A 19,381-nucleotide genomic window follows, 5' to 3' on the forward strand; every position below is an offset into this window, starting at 1 on the left:
ATGACTTTCTCCAGAGAGTACATGGGTAAGATGCATAAATCTGTGAGGACTGGAGGAAAAGAAGGTGTGTGGGGGGAACATCACCTCTAATTCTTTGTCATGAACTGGCTTCTTTTCATAAAACATGCTTCTTTTCTACCCAAGTATTATGATCTGCTAATTTTTTCTGAACTATTATACAAAAACGAGCCATGAGGAAAATAGTGTATTTTGTCTATATAGAGGAAAGTGAGAAAACAAGATACATGAATGCACAGGAGAGCTCATGTACATAACTGAGAGCAACTGAGCAATGTACCTGTTTATTTCAGGATGTGAATATGATGGAAATGGTCTATAAACAATACATGCAGTAACAATGCTTCTGCCTGAAAGGCATAAATTAGAGCCCAAAATGAAGGGGTATTTAAAAAAAAATTAATTTTGACATAATATTGAAAAATTAGCTCCCAAAAGTTTTATAACCAAGGAGGTAGTAATGAACTCAGAAAAGTCTTGCATTTAGTGCAGGTAAAATAAATGTAATTTGAAGCTCTTAAGATACAAACAGGAGATGTCAGTTAATGCTAGATATTTGCAATGCAATATTGCATTTCTATGGGATCACAGAAGTCAGAAAAACATTAATTTAAAGCTCTGTGGGCACCCAGGACATGACTTAGTTATATGTCAACAGTCTTTGATTCTCCACAAACAGGTGGAACTTCTCCTTCCTGGTCAGAGGAACAACTTCTTACTAAGAAGTTGTTCCTCTGACCAGGAAGGGGTTGCTGTGCACTGAAATGTTCATTTGATCTTGGCCACAAGAACCTCAGACCATTGGCCATGGCATTTTTTTCTGCAGCCCTGAGGCAGCTGTTCCAATGACAGGACTGCAAAAATGCCTTTTTCTGCAGGATGGTTAGGTTTTTCTGTGCGTTTGATGGGGAAAATAGGGACATGGACAGGAGTTATGAAGACATTAGCAGAGGTAGTGCAATTTTCATGCCTACCACTCTTTGGTTTCAGCTGGTGTTGGGATCCAGTGGGTTACAGCAGTGCTCCTCCAGGAGCTGCCCAGAGGAGCTAGCCCTACCACAGCTAGGAGGGATAGTTAACCCATTCTCAGCCACATTTCAGGAAAACTCTGGGAAGATAACTACTTCTCATTCTCATTTCCTTCAGAGACAGACTTGTAAGAAACAGCATGAGTGGGTCTTTCTTTGGAAGAACAGTGATTTTCTGGAAAGAGGGGGAGTATGCTCCTCTCTTTTCTTTTCAGAGCAGAGACCCAGGATCAAACTAATGTGAATCTGTAATTGAAAATCTCGGTAATTAAAGCCAAATACGTTCATGTTGCAGGCAAAAAAGGACACAGCAAACATTGCTTTTGATTGTCCAAAACAAAAGTCAGAGCAGCCACATCCTTACGGTTTTATGCCCCCCGGCAGAGGATTTGGTACTATTTCCCATGGCATTCTCAGGGAGAGGCTGCAGTTCATGGCTTGGACAAGTGCTCTCTTCACTTTGTAAGGAACAGGCTGGGTGGCTAGGCCCAGAGAGTGGTGGGGAATGGACTTGCACCCAGTCGTTATAGGGGTTCCCCAGGGGTCAGTTTTGTGTCCAACCCTGTTTAATATCTTTATTGATGATCTGGATGAGGCATTCGAGTGCACCATCTGTCAGTTCATGGAGCTGGGTGGGAGTGTTTGTCTGGAGGGCAGGGAGGATCTGTAGAAGGATATGGAGAAGCTGGATTGATGGGCTGAGGCCATTGGTTTGAGGTCCAACAAGGTGAAGTGCCAGGCCCTGAACTTCAGTCACAACATCCCTGTGCAGTGCTGCAGGCTGGGGCAATGGCTGGAAAACTGCCCAGTGGAAAAGGACCTGGATGTGCTGGTGAGCAGCACCTGAACCTGACCCAGCTGTGTGCCCAGGTGGCCAAGAAGGCCAATGTCACCCTGGCTTGTATCAGCAATGGTGAGTCCAGTTAGACTGGACAGGACAGTGACTGTCCCCCTGTACCTGGCACTGCTGAGGCCACACCCTGAGGGCTGTGCCCAGTTCTGGGCCCCTCACTGCCAGAAAGACTCTGAGGTGCTGGAATGTGTCCAGAGAAGGGCAAAGGACCTGATGATGGGTCTAGGGGTTAAATCCTGTAAGAAGCAGCTGAGGGAGCTGGGGTGGTTTTGTCTTGAGAAAAGAAGGCTCAGGGAAGACTTTATCAGTCTCTACAAATCCCTGAAAGGAGGGTGCAGACAGGTGGGGGTCAGCCTCTCTCCCAGGGATCTGGAATCAGGACAAGAGGAAATGACCTGATGCTCCACCAAGAGCAGTTCAGGCTGGACATAAGGAAAAATTTCTTCATGGAGAGTGTTATTGGAATTGACTGCCAATTCAAGTGGTGAAATCATCATCCCTGGGTGTGTGTAAGAAATGACTAGACACGGCACTAAGTTCCATGGTCTTGTTCACAAGACAGTGATTGGTCAAAGGTTGGTGATCTTAAAACTCTTTTCCAATCTAAATGATTCCAAGATTCTGTGATGAGGGTCCTCTTGTATAAATAGTTCACTTGTGACCATTAATATCAATATAAACTGCCTTTAAAAATCACCAGAGAATCAAGATATATTGTGTGTGAACAGTAACTTTTCAAACTACTTCAAATATTTGAAGTAACTGCAGATAATAAGAAAGTGGTAATTTGAACAACTTTAAAGCAAATAAAGTAACCTTATAATTTTTAGAAGTTTTTGTTATAAATCCTTGGAGGGTTTGGTTCCACCCCTTACAAATAAGTAGAAATGCTCCTCTTGATCTAAATTAGTGCTCAGTCCCTCTTCAGCTAAGACCATATTTACAAGAACAAAGGGATTATTTTCACATTTTAAAAAGTTCTGAGCAATTTTTTCTTTACATCTTATATAAGTATGGCAATTGCCAATCCTTATTCAGACCTACACAGTCTCCAGTTTTCTGAGGTTGGCAAACATTTCCAGAGACCATCTAGTCCAAGTGCTACACCCTGCCATCAGATGTTTACAGATAAAATACCAACCTGAGCAGCCTCAGCTCTCCATCCTCAGTTTGTGTAAGATCTGCTTCAGTCCCCTGACTCCTCTGGGGCTGTTTGCTGAGCTCACTCCAGGATGTCCATGTCTCTCTGGTCCTGGAGGGGTCAGAACTGGACTCAGCCCTCTAGATTTGTCTCACTGGAGCTTAAACAGAGAGGGAGGATCACCTTCCTTGATCTGCTGACAGTGTCCTGATGCAGCCCAGGATACCCACTGGTCCTCTTTGGTACAGGAGTACATTGCTGGCTCATGTCAAAAAAAAAAAAAAAAAAAAAAAAAAAAAAAAAAAAAAAAAGCGCCAAGGTCCTTTCTGTGTTGTTATTTCCCAATTAGTTGGCTCCCACTGTGTACTGATAGTCAGAGTCATGGCTTCCCAGGTGAGAATTTGGCATTTCCAAGAAAATGAACTTCAAGAAATCCATATTGGCCCATTTTCCCAGCCTATCCATGTCCCTCTGGAAGGCAGCCCAGACAGCCAGCTGATCAGCCCCTCATCCCTATTTTGTGTCTTCTGCAGACTTGTTAAGAGTCTGTTCCATCCCAGCATCCTGGTCACTGGAAAGAGGTAAAACAGTATTGATCCTAGTGGTCTTATTGACCACTATTGGTGATGCTGCTCCAGCTGAAGATTTTGTGCCACTGGTCACAACCCTTTGAGCCCAGCTGTTTAATTTCCTTCTTCCCTTCCTTTTCCATTCTCAGAGACAGGAGTGTTACTTGTTTTCTCCCAGTCCTTCGGAACTGTTCTGTTCACCATGACGTGATGGACTAGTGGCTGCATCCTGTGACCCATGATGAGTTTTTGACTGTATAGTTTGTTTAAATATTTCCTAAACTAATTAAATTGCCGGTAATGGTGAGTCATAAATTTTGCCCTCTTTTTGTTCCTCTCAGGACCTTGGATTCCACTACCTCTTGTATTGCTTGTCCCATGTTGTTTCCCTTCCAATTCCCACTGGGTCGCTAGAACAAGAACACAGATATCTGTCAAAATGAGGCTTCTGCCAGCTGTTTAAAAAAGGCATAATCTAATTTTTCCTGATCAGGTCACCTGTAGCAGTAGTGTGGTCCCACTGCAAGGTTGCCCATGCTCATCTTATGTCTGTCCCAACCCATACCTCTGGATGGCTTAAGATTCCTCCCTGGGTGGAGCATTGTACATCTCCTCTGCTCTCTCATTAAGTCAGAATGCACTGCTACATCATCTACTTTGGACAGGAGCCATTGCTCAGAATCTGGGGCTTAAATCTACAACTTCTGGCTTTGAAAAACTGTGGTAATAAGAAGTCCAAATAAATCACCATTGTTGGTCTGTATACAGCTGCTGACCACTGACTTGCCTTTTTTTTTTAACTTGCTTTCATAGGCTTCTGTGATGTTAGCACATTTAACAAATGTTTCTCCTTAGATTTGTGGTCCAAGTGTGCTGCATTTAAAAAAACCTTCTGTATTAAGTAATCAACTACAAGCAGCTTTTTTTTTTTTTTAAATTATTTGTGAAACCTTTACATTTACACTTGGTTTGAGTCTGCTTCTCCTTGTAAAGTAGAAGAGCAAACTTCAGAGTGTGATGGTGACACACTGCAGGCTGGATATGTCTCACTGAGAAATCTGTCCAGAACAGATACTACCACATATCTAATCCTATTTATGTAAACTGTGCATTAATTATTTCAGAGTTCTGTTCAAAAGTTCAAAAGTATTTAGAAAGTATTCAAGTTTAAGAGTATTTAGAAGGTGATAACTAAGTTGCATATTGCACTAGGGAAAAATCCAAGGGTAAAATTTAGGTCTCAGAAACATTGGTAACACCTGGGCGACTAATTTTAAATCCATTCACTGATTTTAAGGCAGGATTTAAGTAACTATGAGAAATTTTGTAAAAGCAAAACATGCTACTTTGATTATCTAAAATGTAGTAAATGGGTTAATTTGTATTTTGTAAGCCTTGTGCAATACCCTTGGCAGCAGCTAACATTTGAATACCAGTCATCTTTGCATATCGGCTTTTGAAACCTCAAGAGCTTCTGCCATTTGTTGTGATTAGGTCTGTCTTCAGGAGATAAGTCTCCCAGGTAATTTGAAGCACAGGCATAAAATGAAGTCCATTTGATGGTCTGAGACTAAAATTGTCTCTTACCTGATTAATTAACGCCTTTTATTAAAATTCCTGTTCATGTTTTATAACATTTCCTCAGATATCTGAATAGCAGCTCAATTATTTCAGGATTTTTTTCAATGTTTCTAAAGAGGTGCTCCTTATGTAAGTGGCAACACTTTTTACCATGAGCTAAATAGTGGTCTGAATCCCTTTCCATATCTGTGTCCACAGTGGCACACTCCCACCAGATAATTTCATATAATGTCTGACTAGAGTTAAAAGTTAAACTGACCTCTTTTACTCCAATATACAATATCCACCGTACTGAGGATTTTTTAACACAAGGAGCAAGCAGAGCACAGAGACAAAGGAGGAAGAGCTAAGCTCTCACTCTCTGTAGTGTTGCCTGCTCCATTTCCTTTTAATATTACAATTGAAGTTACGTGATCTGAAGATTTCCTTTAAATTTCAAACGTTTTTTTCCCCCATTGAATCTGTGGCTGCTAGTGCTGAAAAGTGAAACTGATCTCCAGCTATAAAGTCACTGCATTATTTAAGCTCTCATCTCTATTATGTAGTTACTTTATTAATATCTTTTTTAAGATCATGACCTTAATTCAATGTTTAAAGGAATAACGGCAAATGTCTCAGTCAGTGACACATTTCTCATTTTAAAGAGAGATAAACCTCCTGCTCAGCCCAGAATTATGGAAGCTGGAAATGTAGGAAGCGTTTCTCAGCACGTGTATTCGGCAAAATGTGCTCTAAGGCAGCAAATGCCACTTCTGAGCCCATATCCCTTGTCGACCATTTTGCACACAAGTAGCATTCCTGCCAGCATGGCAGACATCTTGCAGAGAAATAATATCACTTGTGCGTAGGAGCCAGCAGGAGACATTGATAAATAGTACCCACTCTTTATTAAGGCTGCTTTAACGAGCAGGAAAAAGACACTGCTTTATTTTTGAGCACTGTGAAGGCAGTAGGAAATTATATTGCTCTTGGAGGTGGATAAGGATATTAAAGATTTTACTTTTATCACACACGTATCCTAGTGCTGTGAGGTAATCAAAGAGATATGAAATTAAAGTACTGCACCAGCTAAAGCAGTGCTGATACTTTTCCTTAAGTCAGTGAGAGTTTTATGTTGAAATGCCTATGAAAATAATTCACAAGTAACTCAGACTGGATCTAAGCCTTGATTTTCCTATTCCCAGGTCCTCTATTCCCTTCTCTTTTTTCATCCATTGTGCCTTCATCTTACTGGTGATCTAAATTTGCACAGTGTGGTGAGATACTGGAATTGGTAAAATAGAAATGTTCCCCTTTAAAACATGTATTCTCAAATTAAAATAAATATGAAGCAAAGAATGCTGTTTGGGTTTGTTAATGTAAAAAATTTGGCAATTTTCACTATGCTGTGTCTCTTTATTACCGCTGAACTTGGTTTTTTTTTCAGCTTCTCTAAAGAAAAATTGCCATGCCAAATCAAGTATCAGAAATTAAAATGGTGCATGGGATGTACTTTTAGAAGCCCAGCATTCTGTAGAGCGCCTTGCACAACTGAAAAAATGAGAAGAGCTTAGGAATAAAAATCGAAGGGGAAAAGCCAGTGTTGCCAGATAAAATTTGCCTGACTTTTGATCACAAAAACATTTACAACGTAGTTTTCTTAATCAGTAACTAAGATCAGCAGCGCTGTTTTTCACTGTAGGAACCATTGGAATTTTTAACTTCATCAGTGCTTTACTTCAATATTTTTCTGGGGCTATTAGTGCTATTTAAAAGATAATATTGGAGGGTGTGTGTTTTGCTTCCATAAGATCACTTCTTGCATCCTTTTTTTGAAATGGAGTATGTTAGCCCATCCTGCATTGTTCCATGTTTGTGCAGTTAATTCATAATGCAGTTCATCCTAACAGCTAGGACACATCTGTGGCCCCCCTTCACAAGTCGAGTATGGATCACCACTGTAATACCTAGACCTCCTTACATCGTTTCTTCTTAATGAAATTTTTGCACCACCTCCTTGTTAATAGCAAAGAATTGTTATATTAATTAAACTTTGATTTTGCCCAAGATTTAGTATATGGCATAGTCTGGAAAAGCTGGTAGTTGACCTCTTGATGAAGAAGATTGTTGATTGTCTTGATAGCAGCAGATTGTTGCAAAAATCTTGGCAGTGTGTGTTTCACACAATACTGTGTGTGCTCAGATGGGTTGTTCTAACTCATGGCTCTGTCTTGGTCTAGAACTCAATTAATAAAGCCCTAATTCTCTAATAAGCCCCTGTGAAGCCTCCCATCATGCTGCTGCCCCCACATCTGACAGGCTCTCCTTGTGACAGGAGCAGAACCCCCTGCTTGCCCACAGGCAGGAGGAAGACACTCATTCAGTGACCAGTATAAACTGGCAGATATCTCTGGAGACCTGTCCCTCAGGAGATAAAAAGGGTTTTAGAAAGGATCCATGTCACTGGAGAAAAGCTGTCTGACCACCTCAGCCCCCAGCACTTTGGAAGAAAGAGACCTTTCATCCCAAGAGAAGTCGAAAGGGAAGGCAAGGAGGCTGCTACAAAAACTGACCAGAAAAGTGAGAGAAACTGCTTTTGCAGGTTCATGCTCACCAAAAGAAGACTTGCTGCAGAAGGCGCTTGTAATGACAAAGGGAAAAGATCAAATCTGTAGGGACTGAGATGAAGATTAAATGAGAATGTGAAGAAATTACTGGAAATGTCCATGGCAAAGGGGTTAATTAAAAGGAAGAAAAAATTCAGACTGCTTTGTAAACATGCTGTCTCTGGCACAAATATAGAAGACTGAATACAGAAGAGTGTTTCTAAAAGGCAGACAAAACAAGTAAAAATAACTGTTCCCTCTTCTGCCCTGCCCAAAGAATTATTTTTTATTTCTCTTGAAGTTACATTTTCCTTGGCTAAATGAAATAAAAGAGTACTTTTTCCTGATCCACCAAGAAATTGATTTGACTCAAAGGCAAACATTTTATTTGGGAGATTATTTTCTTTCTAAAACACAGGAAGCGTATTTCAGAACATTCCAAAGCAAAGACTTTTTTTCTTTTTTTAGTGGAAGTCAGAATGTTTCTGTTTGGAAATACAAAAAAAAAATGCTCCTTTTTTCCCTTTTTTTCCTTTTTTTCCTTTTTTCCCTTTTTTCCCTTTTCCCCCTTTTTTCCCCTCACTCTCCTATTATGCTCTTTTTTTCCCCCTAGTAATTTTAGTTTATTTTTTGTTATTTCATTTTTTAATTCCCTTTTTCCCCCCTCTCCTTTTCGTTTTTTTTCTCTTTCCTACAACTATTTGCTTTATCTTCAAGAATATGTCTGGTTAGGCTGAAAACTCATTTCCTTGAAATATAATACATCTGGCTGTTATAGCTGCACTTACTTGAGAGACTATAAACATACATGAAGGTATAGCACAAGTATTTCAGGTAGCAGTTTCAAAGAACATACTTACTACCCTGCAAGAACTCTTACAAAGGAATGGATCCAAATTTAAAGCCAGAGAAAGAATGTGTTAATTGACCTAGAAAATACATGAAGAGGAATATACCTGTGCATACAACAATCAAACCTCAGAGTGTGATCAATGACTTTATTCCTAGGCTGAATGCTGGAAAACTCCAGTTAAGTACTAGTTGGATGGAACTCTGAGCTACCTGGTCTAAGTGAAACATGTCCAGACCCATGGCAGGAGGGTTGGAACTAGATTGTCTTTAAGGTTCCTTTCAGGAAAAATCATTCTATGATTCTGTGATCTATGATTTTTGAAGTCTACTGCATGGCAAAGGGTACACATTTCAACTGGGTCCTACGCTGGTCAGAAAAAAGTTCTAGTGGTGAATCTCTTCAGTGTTGTTCTGCCACATATTAGTGAAAGATTAAAAAGAAGTGGAATTTAAAGAAGGATTTAGCTCAGTCAGTAGTCTCAACAGTTACAACATTGGCCATGTGAAAACGTTCAAATCAATAATTTCTTTCTGCTTCAGATCAGGTAAACTTCTGCTTCCAAAAAACACTTGTGCCATCAACCCTAAAGTTACCTGACACAGTATCACCAGGGAGCAGTTGTTGAAACCTATCTAAAGCTTAGAGAACAGAAGACACATTTTCTTCAACCTCTTGAGCTTCTAAATTATGGTGTAATTGAGTTGGCAACCTTTAGATAAGTGTCCAATGCTGAAATGCTTTAGAACATGCAGGCCAGAGACAATCTGCTGTAGCACAAGATCAAACTGTCAGTGAAGAAATTACCTGGAAAAAAGTATGTCTCACATCAGTCAGAAAAATATCTTGTGTCAGTGAGAGTTGTTATCACTTGGTAAGGCTGTGCTTATTATTCTGTTTTATTTCTGGGGTGGTTCAGTGATCAATAGCACTTGTGAATGGTGCCTCATACCATGTCTTTGAGGTGCTGCAGTCTTGACTGGCTTTATGAATGAACTGTTCTTATGTTTGTCCTCATTAACCCTTCCACTCTACTTCTGTCTCTTTCATCCCACAGTTTCTGATTTGATTAAAAAGCTTAAAGATTGCATTATTTATAACTTCTGATTTTTTTTTCACTATGTTAAAAATAACCACTGATTCTCAACTCAGAAAGAAGACAGCCTGAATCCATTTATGAAGCTTCTCTGCTACTTGTCACCTTTTAATTGAAAAAGAACAAATCCCTTTACAGCCTACCAGGGACTTTCAGCTGGCAAGATGCAAAACCACTTGATTTTGAAGGAGGAATGTTAGGTAGAGCTAAACCTCTCCTAGCTCCACAATTTTTCCCTCTGAGGAGCTTTCAGAAAGTCAATTTATCAAAGCAAATGCTAAGGGTGGAGAGAAAGGACAGGGAATAGGGGAGGAGGTAGAATGTGCTTGAAAGAGAAGACAAAATTTTATTTGTAGCCATCAGGAAAGGGTCAGAACAAAGATGATGCAGCTTTCTCTATGTCTTAAAACTAATGATTGTCACACCTCTCAGGGTTTTGTGAACCTGATTTATGCAACCTGACAAAGCTCCAGTTTTGCACAGATTTTGAAAAATATCTCACAAAGATAACTAAGTGTTGATCCTTTCCCCAAGCCATACATTGAAAATATCACTTTATTTGCACTTTTGTTTGGGTTTGATTTTTTCAGGCATTTGTGTAAGTACTTTTGTGGGCTGATGTGAATCCATTCATGTGCATGCATGACAGCTTTGAAAACTTTTCTCAGGGAGTTTGCTATGGAAACCTCATCAGAAGAGTTACACTTATACAGAAGAAGATGTGATTTGAGCCCACTATCAAAAGCAACAGAGAAAGGGTTTTTCTTAACTTTTTAAATGATTGAAGAAATGATAGTGAAATAATTTGTAAAAAAACAATAAAACTACAAACATGTCATAGGCTTCTGTGAGTAAAATAAATACAAAATTTAAAAGAAATTATTTTTATTTTATATATTTTATTTTCGGTTACAGTTATTAGATTAAAATGATTCAGACAATGAGGTGATGAGTTCTAAGCCAAAGTTAGAACTTGACAAAGTTCCAAATCAGTAGGCGTTATTATTGTTTGGTTGGGGTCTCATTGTGGGGAATGAAAATACTTGTGTTAGATGCTGACATGCTGACATCTTTCTAAAATATAGAATTGACTGACTGGCAAATTAAGTAAGATATCTGAGACTACTTTTAATTCTCCGGAGTTCTTCCATGCCTATCTTCCAGCTGATAATTAGCTTCTTCATTGCATTTTACTTCTTGGCCCTCTAATAAACCATATTTTTATTATCTTTGTCACTTTTTTTACAGCTTTTCTACTATGTATTTCCTGTCTTTCTTACCCATTGTCCAAGAGTCAGAAACATTATGGATCTGTACCGTGGCTCAAGGAAGATTTCTACATCATACCCACTTAATTTCCATTTCCATTTCCATTTCCATTTCCATTTCCATTTCCATTTCCATTTCCATTTCCATTTCCATTTCCGCCTTCTTTCCTGTTCCTTCTGGAACTCTGAGAGGGCCTCTTATGAGAGTGCTGACTGTTCTTCAACCAAAACCTAGCCAGAATACCTGTGCCAGATTTCTCCGTCCACATTGTAGGTAACTTCAGCAAGTTGTATTTTTAATATCATTAAACCATAAATATTTATCTATATACAAACACACATCATCAGCATCAATACAATTCTCACCTCCTCACTAATTACATTTTAGAATAGATTTTATCTCCTTTCTCCAATGGATAATGATGCCCTGGCCTGCAGTTCCCATCTTCTCTATAGAGAAGAACTCTTTGGAGTTATATTATAGAGAACAAATAACAAATATTAAAACAAAACAAAACAAAAAAGTACTAGTACTAGACACCTTCCAGTCCTTTAGTACTGGAAATTTCTCATTCAGATAATTCCAAGCTTTATCTCTAAACCTACAGTTCAGTTGAAATGAACAGGAGATCAGCAAAATAGATGTCCTAGGTACTCAAGGATGAATTAAGTTATCGTCCTTGAATTAGGGGTTTCCTCCAGACCACTTTGCTTATACCTTTGATTTTCAGTAAGGATAATGTTTAAAGATATTTACAAATGCTTAAATACTTTTTCCATTGAAGGTTTTACTGATTTGTTGAAATCAATCACCTTTCTGTTAATGCAGCACAAATGAGTTTCCTCCAGGAAATATGATTCAACCAGTTCTTGGCCACTAGTAAATTCTAATTAACATTGAACATTTAAGTTGCATGGAACACATGCTTTATGATAGTGGCAAATTTAGTTTCTAAACTAAATGTTATTTATTAACTGAAACATTTCTTAACTAAATGTTATTTAGTTTCAGAATCCTGAAAATTCATCTCTGCACTGGAAAATCTGATTTTTAATACTGAGACAATTTAATATAGCTAGATCATCTTTGAAATCAAGCTGGTTTTCTTCAAAGGAGGAATAAATTAAATTTCAATTCTAGTCCGGATGTCCAGCATAGGGAATTTGATTCATAGAAAGTCTTTCTCCAGCATGTCTTAAATTGCGTATTAAATTGCCTCTCTTCTGAGCTAAAAATTTCTGCAACTTTTAAATATCTCTGTCAAAGCTCACAGTCAGGATGGTCCTGTTCCACTAAGAGTTACATGTTGGCAGACTTTAATCATAGCAGCTGCTCATAGCTGATGAGCACTTCCAAGAAGGAGCCATCACGTCAGCTGGTTACTCTGCTGCAGTGACCAGCATCCTTTGTACATTACAGCATCTTTTCCAGTCCAATGCCTGCCAGGAAATTCTTCATTGCTGCAGTATTCCACTGAGAACAGTGTATTGGTCTCAAAGATCAAACCTGAAGCTCTTTTTGGCATATATTCTTTTATACTTTTGAATATTAGGGAAATTTGAAGATATCATAGAGTCACAGAATCATTTAGGTTCAAAAAAATCCTTATGAACATCGAGTCCAACTGATAAGCTATCACTGCCAATTCCACATCTACGCTTGGTGACTGCACATTTGGAATGGACAATTCATATTATTTGTAGATGTATTCCTGGTCACACTCTTGTTGAGCATCTGACGTAGTGAAAATGCTGAGTGATATGGTGCTTTGGATACTATCCAGCAATATCATAAGAAAAATCAAGAAAAAGAAAGAAAAATAAGAAAAAACAAATAAACCATATATGTGACAAATGCATTTGATTTGGTTATTTTAAAATTAGCTAGAAGATAAATGTGAAAATATACACTGTAAATTATTGCCTGTAAGTTTGGCACATACAACAAAATAATGGAGTTTAGGGTTCCACATCAACATAAGTGTCTACCACCGAAAGTACAATATTTCAAATCCCTAGTTCACATGTGCTGAAAGGGTGCAGCTGAGAGCACTGAAAGAGGGCAGCTTGGTGCAGTTCCCACTGACTGGAAAAGGGAAAACTTAACTCCCATTTTTAAAAAGGGTAAAATGGAAGGCCTGGGGAACCACAGACTGGTCTGTCTCACTTGTGTTCCTGGAAAGATCATGGATCAAAACCTCCTGGAAACTCTGCCAAGGCACATGAAAAACAGGGACGTGACTGATGAAAGACAAAATGGCTTCACTAAGGTCTAACCTTGCCTGAAAAATTTGGTGGCCTTCTATGGCAGGTGTATGGTGTGGGTAGATGAGGGAACCTACCTGGAGTTGTGCAAAGCATTTGATACTGTTTCACATAACATTCTTGCCTGTAAGCTGGAGATACAAGGATTTGATGGGTGGACCACTCAGGAGATAGGGAATTGTCTGGATGGCCACACCCAAAGAGTGTCAATGGCTCCATGTCCAAGTGGATAAAAGTGTGAGGGGTGTCCCACAGAGATTAGTATTGTTACCAGAGGGGTTCAACATCTCTGTCAATGACATGGGCAGTGGGATGGATGGCACCCTCAGCAAGTTGGCTAACAGCACCAAGCTCTGTGATGCAGTCAACACACAGGAGGGAAAGGATGCCATCCAGATGCACCTTGGCAAATTTAAGGCCCATTCAAAACTCAGAAGTTTAACAAGGCCAAGTGCAAGGTCCTGCACCTGGGCCAGAGGAGCCCCTGACACAAATATAGGCCAGGCAGAGAAAAGATTGAGAGCAGCCACAAGGAGAAGGACTCAGGAAACTGCACCAGCCTGGTAATGCACCCTCACAGACCAGCTAACCAAACATATTCTTGTGGGGAAATATCGCGAGGTCTTGAGATATCGCGAGATCACGCAGAACCCCTCCCCTTTTACTGTTACTGACCGTTACCCCCTGTTATAAAAGACCCTGTCTAACCGTTAATAAAGGCCAGTTACTGTCCACCACATTGGTGTATGCATGTGCTTGGCCCGTGTGGCAGAGGCGCCGCCACAGAACCGTCCTCAACCCGGGATACCACGCCCCAAGCGGCGGCAACAGTTCTGGGCTGTATCCAAAGCAGCATAGAGAGGGTGAGGAATGGACTTCTGCCCCTGCCTGGTTTCATAAGATCACATCTGGGGTGCTGCAACCAGCTCTGGTGTCAGCACAAGAAAGATGTGGGCCTGTTGGAGTGAGTCTGGAGGAAAGCCACGAAGAAGACCAGGGGGCTGGAGCACCTCTATGAAGAGCACTATGAAGACAGGCTGAGAGAGTTGGGGTTGTTCAGCCTGTAGAGGAAAAGGCTTTGTGGAAATTCTCACTTTCTCATTGTGGCCTTTCAGTAGCTTGAGAAGGCCACAAGAAAACTAGAGGGACTTTTGATAAGGGTTTGTGGTAATAGGAGCAGGATAATGGTTTGAAGTAGAAAGAGAATAGGTTTAAATGAGATGTTAGGAAGAAATTTTCTGGTGTAAGGGTGGTGAGGCACTAAAACAGGCTAGAGAAGTTGTGCATACCCCATTCATGGACGTATTCAAGGCTAGGGGTTGGATGGGGCTTACAGCAAGCAGGTCTAGTGGAAGGTGTCCCTGCTGATGGCAGGAGGGTTGGAACTAGATGGTGTTAAAGGTCCTTTCCAGCTCAGACTTTTCTATGATTCACTGTTTCTGCCTGTCTGTTTTCTGTGGCTTTCTGTCAGTCAGTTAATTGTAGATTAATAAATGAACCCTATTCAGAATGAAGTCTATGCTACAGGCACACCCTAGCATCTGCCAGTGGGATATCAAAGTTGCAGAACATGGCTCCGTGCTTTGTTCTTCTGGGAGCTCTGCAGAAGTGATTTCTCACAACCAAGGGTGAGCGGGGAGGGAGCACTCATGACTGAGGGGGGTGATCATCTAGCACTTCGTCCCAGCAATTTACACAGGAAGATTCTCAGAAATCTTCTCAGAAATTAATGTACTCTTCATTTGGTATAATCGTCTAGAACAGGCAAAGTGTGGTCAACCCACCATCCACATCTTTGTTTATATCCTATCTCACCAGAAGTTTCCAATTACTTCCATTTGTGCCTGCTTTGATGTTTATGTCTCCATCTGTATGTTTTCCGAAATTTCTGGAAAGATCTGTTTGAATAGTTTTGTCTTTAAATCCATTTCAACTTTAGGGAACAAGTCCGGATAGAGACAGCATTACTGAACATTTAATTAAGTTTCAACTTTTTTTTATAATGTGTTGAAATTTGACTCAGATACAGTTATAACCAAACTTATTATGCACCTGGTTTTCTCTTGGCAGACTTATGCATTTTTAAGGTTGTTATATGATTCTGCAGCATAAAAAAAGACCTAAGAACCTCTCTGCTTCTTATTAGTCCCTATATATATATATGGAAAAAAGAAAAACATTTCTTGTGGGATAGCAACCTTGAAGTGTTTGACAGATCCTGAAATCACTGATTGGAACAATTTAATATACAAGAGTAGCATTGAAATGAGGAAAGAATTAATATTGTAGATTCAGGCTGAATAACTTATTCTCTTCTTATATCTTTGAAGTAAAGATCAAGAATCTTTCTATGTTCAAGTTATGTACACACTTTGAAAAATAAAAGAAACAAACCACTCTTTTTGCCTCATAGTTTTATAATGATTTTGAGTTTCCAAACCTCCTCATGAATTTGCTTATTTCAAAAACACATAATACTTTTTTAAAGTCCTACGTGGTTACTTTTTCCTCTGTGGATCTGCTGAAGACATTTGAGATTAATAAGAAGAGTGGAGTTCACTAGCAAAGAGAAAACATCAAAACCTGTTCTATGAAATGGTAAAAACATATAAAGTAAGCAGTAGGGGAAAAAAAGTTATTGTGATGCTTTAAGTTACCACAATCTTAAATTGTAAATAGAAACATAAAAAGGTTACAAATTAATATTAAATGGTATGCCATTTTAAATCAGTGTTTTTATTTCAAATTCTGGTATTCAAAGATAATGGTCTTCAACTTGACAACAAAATTGCATTTACCTAGTAAAAGTATAAATGTGCTGACTTTGTTTCTCTGATATTCTTGGATAGGAAGACATTTATAATCTCTAGCTGAAGACTCCTTTTTTCTTTACTTACTACCCAAAGTTTCTGGCAAAATGGAATACACCTGAAAGAGTTTGAAGGAGTGATCTGTGTCCATGATAAAATGATGCCACTGTGCAATGGCACTGATTGACTAAAATCCTAAAATGATTAGCTTATGAGAGTGTATATTTTGTGTTATTAATTACGATAGCTGTGCTTAAGTTCTTTTTATGGATATACTGCTTATATACTATATATATGCTGCCAAGTAACATTATTAATGCTTCCTAGCACAATTGGCTCCTTCAATTGACATCTAAAACAGCATTTTTAAGGACAAATAATTGCCTGTAATCAGAATATTCTGTGTATTGTAGAAATTTTTTCTTCAAGCTTGCCTTTGAAATAAAAATGTCAATTCCTAAAGAAGAACAGTTTTTTACCTTTTTGTCACTAGTGGTATATTTCTCTCAATATAAGAGTTACCACCTAGCCAAGAGAAGTGGAAATAGAACTTTATAAATTCAGAGGTACCAGAAGTTGAAAGAGAAGTTGAAAACTTTATAAATTCAGAGGTACCAGAAGTTGAAAGAGTTGAAACAGGGCTGGCATTTCAGCAAGCTATTAAATAAATTTTATCTGTAATAAAATGTAAAATGTCAAGTAAGCAAGCTGATCTGTTTCTATAAAAATGTGGAACAAGTATTAAAAGGAAATAAAAGCCACTTAACTAATATAAACTATAAAAAGACTTGAAAGAATTGTATTTATTTTAATGTAAATTGTGTTCCCAAATTCATAGACCACCTTGGTGCTACAGCTGGATCTTACATTTAAAAGTTCTAACATTGCATAAGAAAGGATTTAAAATCTTCAGGTGGTGAAGAAATATTCATTTTGTCTGTAATATTTTTGTCTTAAAATTGCCATAACTGCCTGGAATTTTATTGCATGTTCAGTCTAAGGAAGCTAAACAAAAAGAAGTATTTGTCCAAAACTAGGGTTTGCTGAAGCACCACTGAGGACAGATATTGCTGTTGTTACACACATCATATTGAAGTAGAAAACTTTTGATGCCATGCAAGGTCTGACTATCCTTTCAAATCAGTCTTGAGAATAAAAGACAAAGAAATCTGATAATGTAGTTTTATTTATCTTAAAAATAGAAATTTAATATGTGATTACAGTTAGCAGGTAACATAATTCATTTAATTAGAGCACGTCCATCAAAGAAAAGAAGGTTTTTTCCCCTTGGTCCATGCAGCTACAGCCAGTCTTATTTGCAACAATTTATCTATTGTTTATTGTATACATTTGGGACGGTAAGGCAAAAGGTAAGGGTGTCATAGAGATCATAGAAATCATAGAGGATTGTTAAAGTGTGAATAGCAAAAAAGCAGTTTTAGATCCTGAAATGTAATGTGTCAAGCCGTGGGAAGAAATATGCACACTGTTCAATTATTCTTGGCAAGAAGAGTTGTCTTTCGTTTTGTGAGACCAAGCCTTGTGCTTTTCCAGTTTTATTGCTTCTTGTTGTATTTTACAAAGTGCAACTGATTCCACCCACAGGAGCTGGAACATTAAACCTCCTGCCTTGATAGTTTTCCATGGTTTTGCAACAGACAGGAAGAATTAAAAAGGACTGTAGGACAGAAGGATGGATGGACGAACAGAAGGGAGAGAGAGAAACAGGAAGGAAATGGTGGAAGGAAGTGGTGGAAGGAAGGGAGAAAGGGAGAAGGAGAGAAGGAGAGAAAGAAAGAAGGAGAGAGAAAAAGAAAGAAAGAAAGAAAGAAAGAAAGAAAGAAAGAAAGAAAGAAAGAAAGAAAGAAAGAAAGAAAGAAAGAAAGAAAGAAAGAAAGAAAGAAAGAAAGAAAGAAAGAAAGAAAGAAAGAAAGAAAGAAAGAAAGAAAGAAAGAAAGAAAGAAAGAAAGAAAGAAAGAAAGAAAGAAAGAAAGAAAGAAAGAAAGAAAGAAAGAAAGAAAGAAAAAGAAAAGAAACAAAGAACCAAAGGTACCTTACTATATAAACCCATTCCTAAATCAAGAGTTTCTGGGGAGACATTCTACCTATGTCCTCAAAACCCAGTGCATTTATTTCCCTATGGAAGAAACTGGTCCAGTGATTTTCCTTTGTGCCTTTGCATTGTGTCTTAACTCTAAAGTCTGTAATAGCTGCTCTGCAGATCCCGCAGCACTGTGCCTGAAAAAACCCCATTTTCTTCCTCTGCCACAATTTCTTCTCAATAATGTTATTTGCACCCTCAGTAAATTTACAGTTTATCTTCTTCTTGTATAGATGATTTGAGATCTCCAAATATGTACATTAAACTCCTGCAACGTTTGAATAAAGTTTTGCAAGGGCAGATTGACTTTCAGGATAGTACAAGTCAATGAGTTTCAATCTTCATTTATTCAATCCTTGCCATTACATGCCTCTTTATTATACTTGGGTCAGTAATTTTATCCCTGCCTTTAGAACTGAATTTTCCTGTAATCAGAGAAAGTTGAGTAATGTTTTCTCTAGTGTAACTCCACAGTTGAGTACGTACATGGAGAATTTGGTTCAGAGTATTTGGCATAACATCAATGTGTTACTGTAACTTCTCTAAGCCTCTTTATTTTTCATTTTCCTGGGCTACTCTGCTTGGTACTTAAATTTGAGTAGTGGTCAGATTTATCTGGGATCTTTAGAGAGGGATTAAAATAAACTTGACACAGCCTGAATTATTTCCATTTAAACATGGTACTTCTTACTCAGGTCAAACACCTTCACATACAGCCAAAACTGGGAATATTGAATGGGAGGTAGGAACTGAAGGTATAAAACAAGCATGACACGTAAAGGAAATGAGGAGGAATTTCTATTCTAAACCTGGAGAACAAAATGCAGGGCATAATGTGAGCTGTTTTGGTAACATGTTATGACTTGCACAATGTTACTTTCTGTCAAAAAGTGGCCACAAATGTTTTCAAATATAATCCTTATGTAGTGATATTACACTTCATTATGGACTTGAGTATTCTGTACATAATAACAACATAATAGCAACATAATAACAATAATAATAATAATTATTATTATTCACTAGAAACTCAAAAATATTTGATGCTGTTCTGTTACTTTTTTGTGCCTTATGCAAAAAATATCATTAATATATTTTTCCATTGATAAGGAAATTCCCATAGTGTCAGTTACGTCAGTGATATTTGTCCTTAACCTTGAAATGAAGCAGCATCTGCAAAAGAGTTAGAAAGTATTGTAAATGGCTACATTTTGTG

This window comes from Agelaius phoeniceus, chromosome Z (assembly GCF_051311805.1).
Source record: "Agelaius phoeniceus isolate bAgePho1 chromosome Z, bAgePho1.hap1, whole genome shotgun sequence".
NCBI classification, from domain to species: Eukaryota; Metazoa; Chordata; class Aves; order Passeriformes; family Icteridae; genus Agelaius; species Agelaius phoeniceus.